The sequence below is a fragment of the Notothenia coriiceps genome, unplaced genomic scaffold (genome assembly GCF_000735185.1).
Source record: "Notothenia coriiceps isolate Sejong01 unplaced genomic scaffold, NC01 NC01_scaffold00010101, whole genome shotgun sequence".
Classification (NCBI taxonomy): domain Eukaryota; kingdom Metazoa; phylum Chordata; class Actinopteri; order Perciformes; family Nototheniidae; genus Notothenia; species Notothenia coriiceps.
This window is the reverse complement of record NW_011342802.1, coordinates 1-8,648: the sequence shown is the minus strand read 5'-3', so window position 1 is coordinate 8,648 and position 8,648 is coordinate 1. Positions and strand designations below refer to the sequence as shown.

General features: G+C 41.5%; 1 long non-coding RNA gene across 1 annotated transcript; it reads left to right on the top strand.

Annotated features, from left to right (window-relative positions):
• The first annotated feature begins 498 nt into the window (after positions 1-498).
• On the top strand, positions 499-6,217 carry LOC104945879 (uncharacterized). The gene is made up of 3 exons (XR_798379.1): positions 499-584; positions 4,135-4,139; positions 6,207-6,217. It is a non-coding gene; the product is annotated as an uncharacterized lncRNA (long non-coding RNA).
• The last annotated feature ends 2,431 nt before the right edge of the window (positions 6,218-8,648 follow it).

Sequence of the window (8,648 nt, the reverse complement as noted above, 5' to 3'; positions counted from 1 at the left end):
CCCTTTACTTAGGGGTGAAGAGTTAAAGAGTTTGATTGCCACTGGGAGGAAAGACCTCCTGTGGCGCTGTGTGGTGGTTATGGGTGATCTCAGTCTGTGGCTGAAAGTGCTCCGGTAGGAAACCAGTGTGGCATGCAGGGGGTGAGACCCGTTGTCCAGAATGCTGAGAAGTTTCCTCAGCATTCTCCCCTCCGACACCACTGCCAACAACTCCTGATCCACTCCCAGGACAGAGCCTGCTCTCCTGATGAGCTTGTTGAGTCTGTTGGCATCAGCTGTCTTCACCCCGCTGCCCCAACACACTACAGCAAGGAAGATCACACTGGAGACCACCGAGTCATAGAACATCTGCAGACGTTAAAGGACCTGAGTGCTGCAGACGTTAAAGGACCTGAGTCTCCTGAGGAAATACAGGCGACTCAGGCCTTTCTTATATAGGGCCTCAGTGTTTTTACTCCAGTCCAGTTTATTGTCTATGTGGACACCCTGGATTCCTATGGATGACTGCCCAGGAGAGAGCGCAGAGAAGCGTGTAAGACTGCGACTCCAACTCCTGGTCTCAACTCCAGTTTGTCATGGATTAAGTCCACAAAGCTCTGAAATGTTTGCTGAAATGAGATCTGCACCTTCCAAAGTAGGATGAATGCCATCTCTCTTAATCAGACCAGGTTTTCCCCAGAAGGCTGTCCAATTATTAACGAAGCCCACATCGTTAGCTAGGTACCACCAAGACAACCAGCGCTGAAACGATGCCATGTGGCTATACATGTCGTCATTGATCAGATTGGGGATCATAATTCCTGCCCCTTTTGTTGCCGTGTTACTGGAAGCGGCATTCATATTTTTTACTAACTGGAGCTTCTCATTTAGAAAAAGTAGCCTACGCTATTCAGAATAAAAGGAATACCCCCCCTGTTATTGAACAATACTATAATAATAATAATAATAATAATAATAATAATAATCTAAATGAAAAAACATACAAATTATAATCCGTCCGTTTTTATCAGATATTATTCATATTGATTTTCGTCTCGACATTGACTGTAAGCTGTTATCAAAACATTTCTCTCATTTCTCAAATAAATATGTAATATTTTAGTTTGCTCAAATGACTGTTTCAAAGTCTATACCAATTCTCTGTACCTTTTTTGTTTTTTAGGAGTGAATCTGGGACTTCTCTTGATGAAGTGATTGAGCAGCCAAATCCACCTAGCACAGGGATGGGAGGATCGTCAGAGGTAGTTGATGCTGTCTTCTCAAGTTAAAGTTACTTTGCAATTTAGTATAAAAGCCTTATTGTTTTCAGTAAATAATGACAGTATGATTGCAGGTGTGTATATAGGTAGGGTATTGTGGCGTTTGGATACTACTTGGACCCCAAAGCAGAGACTGACACAAATAAAGTTTCAATGTGTTTAATAAAGGAAGGTAGTCCACGGCAGGTACTGACGACAGGGAGCTGGCTGGCTGCAGTAAGTCCAAAAACAAAGCTGAGGGAAAACGTTCCCGACAAAAACTCAAAAGCTCCTCAAAAAAACTGCAAAGTGAACAAAAACAGAGTCCAGGCTGCAGGAAGGCACTCCGGACCGTGGAACAGCATGTCACTCTCTGGCAGAGAAGTGAGGTGAGGGCCAGGCTCTTAAAGAGCAGGTTGATCATGTGAGTGGGGACAGGTGTGCCTCATCTGCAGCCAGGAGTATACCAGCCACGCCCCCTGTCACACACCAGCCCTGCAGAGACGGAGAGACAGAGTAGTGAGGGGTAAAAGGAGCAAACAACAAGAAAAACGCAACAACAAAAAACCCGTGCACAAACATAACAGCAAAAATTTTTATACATAAAGTATGTTTGTTATTTAATCTAATCATCAAATATATAAAACAGAGTTTTTCGGACTCTTGTAATAACTTTTTATCATCTGTTGACTTCTCGTGTTCTTGTTTACGAACTGTTATTGAGATTTTGGTGTTTTTAGTCTTAAATGTGACAAATCACTTTAATGAACTCCTCGTTTGGTTTATGTGCCGTTGGTTACAGCCAATAAAAACCGATGAGGCAGTAAACAAGTCCACAGGCTTTATGAGCCAGTAAAGATATTCAGATTAAACCAATCAGACTGTGTGTTTGTGTTCACATGATTGTGTCTTAGTGAAGTGAAATTGAGTCTGTGTTTAAGGGTGAGAATGTGTAGTACCCATGGGCGTAGGAAGCATCCTCAATGTGGGTGTGGACAGGTGGTGGACCTCACCTCCTCTAGGGGGGTCCGGGGGCATTAAATATTGAAGTTAAATCTGATGCACTTTGAGAGCAACATTAGGGACTAAATCTATGGATACATCTCTCAACAAAACCCATGTGAAACAGAACTGTAAACAGATTTACTTTTTGCATATTTTACAAATCACTCCCCATTTTACCTGTATTCTTACTGTCCTATAGTATGAGTTGGAATTATTTCATACCTGTTTTTCTCTTGTTTTTTATAACTATAATGATCATAAAGGTGTGCCTTGGAAATACTTATTTACATAAACGATTACCAAACCGTTTGAGACCCACTACTTAGACTAAAGTGAACTATCTAAACCCTCAGAGAGTCCTTTACCTCACTGAGCTGTAGCTATCAGCCTCTCAGTCTGACAGGAGAGGACTCTCCCTCCACCTCTTTAATAACAGCTAGTTGAGCACGCTCGTGAACTGTTAGCGCCGGAGCCTTGCAGCATCGAAACTGTGGCGCGCATAATTTTACAACTAAAGACACAGCTACACTAAAAACGCAGCATGTGTACGGCTCTGAGAATCTGCCTTGGTACAAAGTAGCAGTGAAAACATGGTGCGGAGTTTCATTGATTTGGGCATTCTCTCGATAATAGTGGAATGGATTTGATAATGAAGCACTGACATGGCGGCTCTACAGAGAGAGGCGAGTGGATAGACCGATTCACGGACTTTCCACATAGTAAAAATGGGGGGGTCTAAACTAATCATTTTAAAAGGTGGGGGGGACTTGTCCCACCCTCATATAATGGCTGCGCCGCCCATGGTAGTCCTTACCACATTCTCAAAGAAATAGGGATAATGTACCTTTACTATAAAACTGCAGGAACTTTGAATGCTCACACTTCCATTGGGAGTCACTAGAATGTAGCTAACAGCAGGAATCTGTCATAGTGGAAGAAGAGAAAGCACTGATAACTAAGTATCTACACACAGTCAGTTTTATAAAGGTCACATTTCCAGGTGAATAACGGAGAACGAGATCAGGTGAATCAACACAGAGGAAAACTTCTGAACTTTGGATAGAACTCTACAGAAACTGTATAAATGTTGATAAATATATCATAGTAAACTATATACAGACAAATATATGATACACTCTTCTTCTATTAACTTAATTGGATTTAACCAAATATTTGAAGACACGATAGAATCATAAACATACATGACACATTGACTTTATAAACTAAACTAGATTAAGTTTGAACATAAACCATTATACGGATTTGATCAGATTGGACTGAGGACACCGCACACACACTCGGATAACACACACACACTGTTCATATGCATAAGAAATTATCTTTTTTAATCTATCCACACATCATCTATTGCACTTCTGTCCGTCCTGGGAGAGGGATCCTCCTCTGCTTCTCTCCCCGAGGTTTCTACCATTTTCCCGTTAATTCTTGGATTTCTTTGGGACCTTCACCTTGCACCTGCGAGGGTCTCAGGACAGAAGGTGTACGCTAAGGTCTCCTGAGACTAAAGTGTGATTTGTGATATTGAGCTGTATTATTATTACGATGTGATTCATTGAATTGATTGTTACACACAGTGTGTACCTGATGCTCCTCCTGCAGCACCAGCCTGGCTTTAGAGAAAAAGGAGGAAGAGGAGAAGGTGGAGGAGGGCGTGTTGCCATGGCAACTGTCCTGTCTTTTCATTCACACTGAGCAGTGTGCTGCAGAGAGAGAGAGAGAGAGAGAGGGAGAGAGAGGGAGGAAGTGCTGATAGGACAGAAAATGATAAGAAGACGAGGATCCAGAGAGACTGGAGGAAGAAACTTAGTGAGACTACGAGTTTACAGGAGAGAGAGAAGAGAGAGAGAGGGGAGGGAGAGAGGATGAGGAGGAAGTGTTCAACACACGTACTGTATCTCCGGCTAAATCACACCATCTCCTGAATTCCGCACGCAGATTGTTCTTATGTGTCAAAACTATATTATAAGTTGACATCTCAACCTCGTCGTCCTTCCACACATTTCAGGTTCTGTACAGATATATTCAATATTTTCTTATGATTTGCGAAAACTGCCAAAGAATAATACGCTTCACCTTGTTGACGTGGCCTTCATCGCCACCTACTGGCCTGGCAAGCGCTTGAAGTCATTTTTGACTCGGCCGAAGATATCTTGGATCGTGGAGGTCGTGTGGACTTCTTTAACGGAGGAGATAAATATCTGTTACTGTGTAATATAACGGAATGTATTTAATATATAAAGTAGCATCTTCAGGTCTCTATTCTGGTGAACAAAAGCTCTTTGGCCCGATGATCTGCCACCAGCAAACAATAAGACTGGAGTGATATTGCCAACCCTCCAGACACTTGCCTGGATAACCCTCTCTTTTGTTATGGTCAACAAAACTTGATTTCATCGCCACCTGCTGGCCTGGCAGGCGCTTGAAGTCATTTTTGACTCGGCCGAAGATATTTTGGATCGTGGAGGTCGTGTGGACTTCTTTAACGGAGGAGACCCTCTCTTTTGTTACGGTCAACAAAACTTGATTTGAGTAAAAGGAGGACAGAACCAGTTTCCATTGAGATTATCTATAAAAAAAAGAACCCCCCTTAAGTCTTCTAATCTTTCTCTATGGACAGTCTGAATCTTATGTCATGTCAAAGAGTGCAGAAAGTTCAGAATGATGTAAGAATTCAGGTTATAATGAGGAAAAGATTAAGGTCAGTGTATGGCAGATAAATGTGATTTGTGCGTCTCATTCGGGACGAAAACAACTTTGTGTGTGTGTGTGTGTTTCAGATGACTCAGTCCCGCTGGTGGGAGCAGGAGATTCCCATCGAGGGAAACGTCCAGAAGGGAGAGCTGCTGACCTACAACCTGACTGAACTCATCAAACCTGAGTCCTACCTGGTGCGCCTCACCCCCATCACCCGCTACGGAGAGGGCGACGCCACTGAGCGCATCATCACCTACAGCGGTAACGTTTCCTCTCTTCAACACCTATATCGCCTCGAATTTGACAACACTTTTTTCAGTTTTTATCCGCTCCAGAAACTACATTCTCAATATAATAATTGATAATCTACTAGCTAAGATGTTAGCCAACCGGGAACATGCTAACATAAATCTTTCACATTTTTAATAGTCCACAGTTATATTCTTTCCCGAAATACATTTCGCAAAGTTTGTTGTTGTTGTTTCAAACCTCTACCGTTATATTGATGTTTGGCGCCCCCTGTGGTCGTGTCACCCACCTGCAACAATACATCACATTTCTCACGATGCCTTTCCTTCAATAATACATTTAATCGCTCTGTATGAAAGGGGTGTGAATCATGACTTGTAAATGTAAAGTGCTTTGAGGGGTCTTAAAGACTGGACAAATATCTATATTGATCCAGTCCATTTACCTTCTACCATTACGGCCCGTCCACACAGCAGCGTTAAAAAATCTTCCAACGCTTCTGCCCATTCACTTTGAATGGGGGTGACGTCACTTTGCCTCACTTTTTGCCAAACTGCATTGTGGGAAAGCAAAGCGGAGATTTCCATGCATCTCAGGATTCAAAAGTTGAGCAATGTTCAACTTTTGAAGCTGAGGTGGAAGCGTCAGCCAATCAAATCCCGTTTATGCAAATCTGACAGTACAAGCGCCAGCCAATCAAGCTGGGAAAGCCAGACCGCAGTTCATTTCCTCATATTCCAAACGAGAAATTACGGTAGCAAACCACTCGGTTCTTTACGACCAGAACTATTTACCGGGATACAAACCGGAGGAACCAGGCATGGAGGGAGGTGGCAGAGACAGTGGGTGAAACTGGTAGGTTTTCACCTGTTTGGAGAGTTTATATCCAGTTTACTTCGCTTTAACATTGCTATTGCTTTGTATGTCGGGGCGGGAGATTCATGTGATTGGTTGTTGGTCGCAAAAAATCCCCAAGCTTCAGATACGCCCACCTCCAAGATTATTTTAACGCTGATGTGTGGACGTACCGTTACTCCGTTGTGCTACTAACTATAAAGGGTAGCCTAAGCTTTTGCCAATGCAACTCCACACTTCCCGCAAAGTTGTTTCGCAACAAAAGGACAGCACTGAATAATTTCCTTTGTTCTGCTTTTATGATATTAATGCAAAACATTTAGATCAACAAATTCAACATCAACAGCAGTTCAGAAAACAGGAAATATGATTAAATGTAAAAAAAGTTTTAAAAAATGAGTGTCTCTGTTACGATAAAAATAAAGGTTTAGAGTTATTTGTTTTGCTTTGCTTGAGAGGATAGCATGTTTATTAATATGTATACCTGTGCTCATCCCAGAATGATTGAGACCTAAATATGAGATTTAAGAGATGTTTGTTTATTTCATGCGGTGCTGTGTTGCTGACACACTGCTTCTCTATGAAAAACAAACAATGGAAAAACAAGATAAAAAATAAATGTCACACAGAAATCCTGACGGGAATAAAAAAAACTTTAACAGCATAGCATTTTCGAAGTGAAGTAAAACAAAAGAGAAGTGACTGATGACACACTCACAGCGGGACGCGAAGACACACAACGAAAACAAAAGAAAAAGAAAAGAGACTATTCGTTTCGCTGCTCTGAAGTGGAGTTTTGACAGACTGTCAGTGAACGCCTCGCCCCCCTCACCTCCTCCTGATCGTCACATTAACTCCTCACAGGGGGATATTCAAACAGGAAGTTCAGACGCCTTGTCTCCTGACGCTGTGAAGGTAAACTCCTCCACCTGTCAGCGCTCCGCTCGGTCACATGACCCTCTGCAGCTCACCACCCGACATCTACAGGTGTTTGTTCTGAGCTGCAGTAAAGTCAATTAAATATCACATTTATCAACGTACTGTAGTTGCCCTGCTGCCTTCACGTGTCTGCAAGGATTTATAAGATCAAGAAGAACAGGAAGAACAAGGACTTCATTAATCCCACAACAGAAATATTCCGGTTTCACTCTCCATCCTTAACGCATTAGGTCTGATATACATTCATAAATACATGCATTTTATGGAGAGGTGCAATATTTTGGCGTCAAGGAGCAGTTGGGTCTTCAGAGGGGCCCACAAAGTGAACAGTTACCAGTACACACCACCTTTGATTGGTTTTGTTGGTCATTATGGGACTCGAACCAGTGACCATCTGGTTCCAAAGTCAAAAAGCCAACAGACTGAGCTACTGCCAATATGAGGATGTTTTTATAAAGTGACCAGCAGCTGTGGACAACATAACATGTTATAATACTTCATAATGATTTATACGATGTTCCTCAAAGGTTTCTGCTTTAAAGTCAATTCAATTCAAAACCTTTATTTATTCAGGTGAAAACCCATTGAGATCATTGACCTCTTTTTCAATGGTGACCTGCTGCAAGTAGGTTCCAACATGAATACACACATGACAGAAAAACAAAGAGGACATCATATGGCATATTTACATTGACTACAGTTTGTATAGCTAGTAGCATTTACAGATACCAACAGTTTCCGATTGGATAGCATCTATCCTTGCTTTAAAAACATGTAATGCATGCTTCTGTGCAATGAGGCGTTATTAATAAGATGTGAGGTGTGCAAACATTTGGTCTTACCCCAACCTAAAGTAGTTAACATATGTGATTAGTTTTACAACAACATACTCCTTCATGTAGATTTCTCAACATCTTTCCTTGTCTTGCTCTGTGCATTTGGAGAACCCATGTTCCATAAAGCATTAAACAATGACAACCATCAATCTGTCATTTAACCAATCGGAACAAGAATGATCCTTTTTAGTATGTATGCTGCGTGTATTTGTTGTCTTGTGTTTTATGTATAATGACATTCAACGATTCTATTCTATTCTTACGCACAAAACAGGTTTCTAGCAGTTCTAAGATATGACAAAACATTGTACTGTAATGAAATGAAAAAAAGATTTTTACAAATTACAAATGATCATTAATAGTTTGATTAGAAACCATTCATTAACATACATAACTCTTTAGTTTGAGCCCTACTACACTGAACAAAAATATAAATGCAACACTTTTGTTTTTGCTCCCATTTTTCATGAGATGAACTCAAAGATCTAAAACATTTTCTATATACACAAAATAACCATTTCTCTCAAATATTGTTCACAAATCTGAAAAAATCTGTGATAGTGAGCACTTCTCCTTTGCCGAGATAATCCATCCCACCTCACAGGTGTGGCATATCAAGATGCTGATTAGACAGCATGATTATTGCACAGGTGTGCCTTAGGCTGGCCACAATAAAAGGCCACTCTGAAACGTGCAGTTTTTGCTTTATTGGGGGGGTCCGAAAACCCTAACCCTAACATGTCACCCATTGAGCATGTTTGGGATGCTCTGGATCGGCGTATACGACAGCGTGTTCCAGTTCCTGCCAATA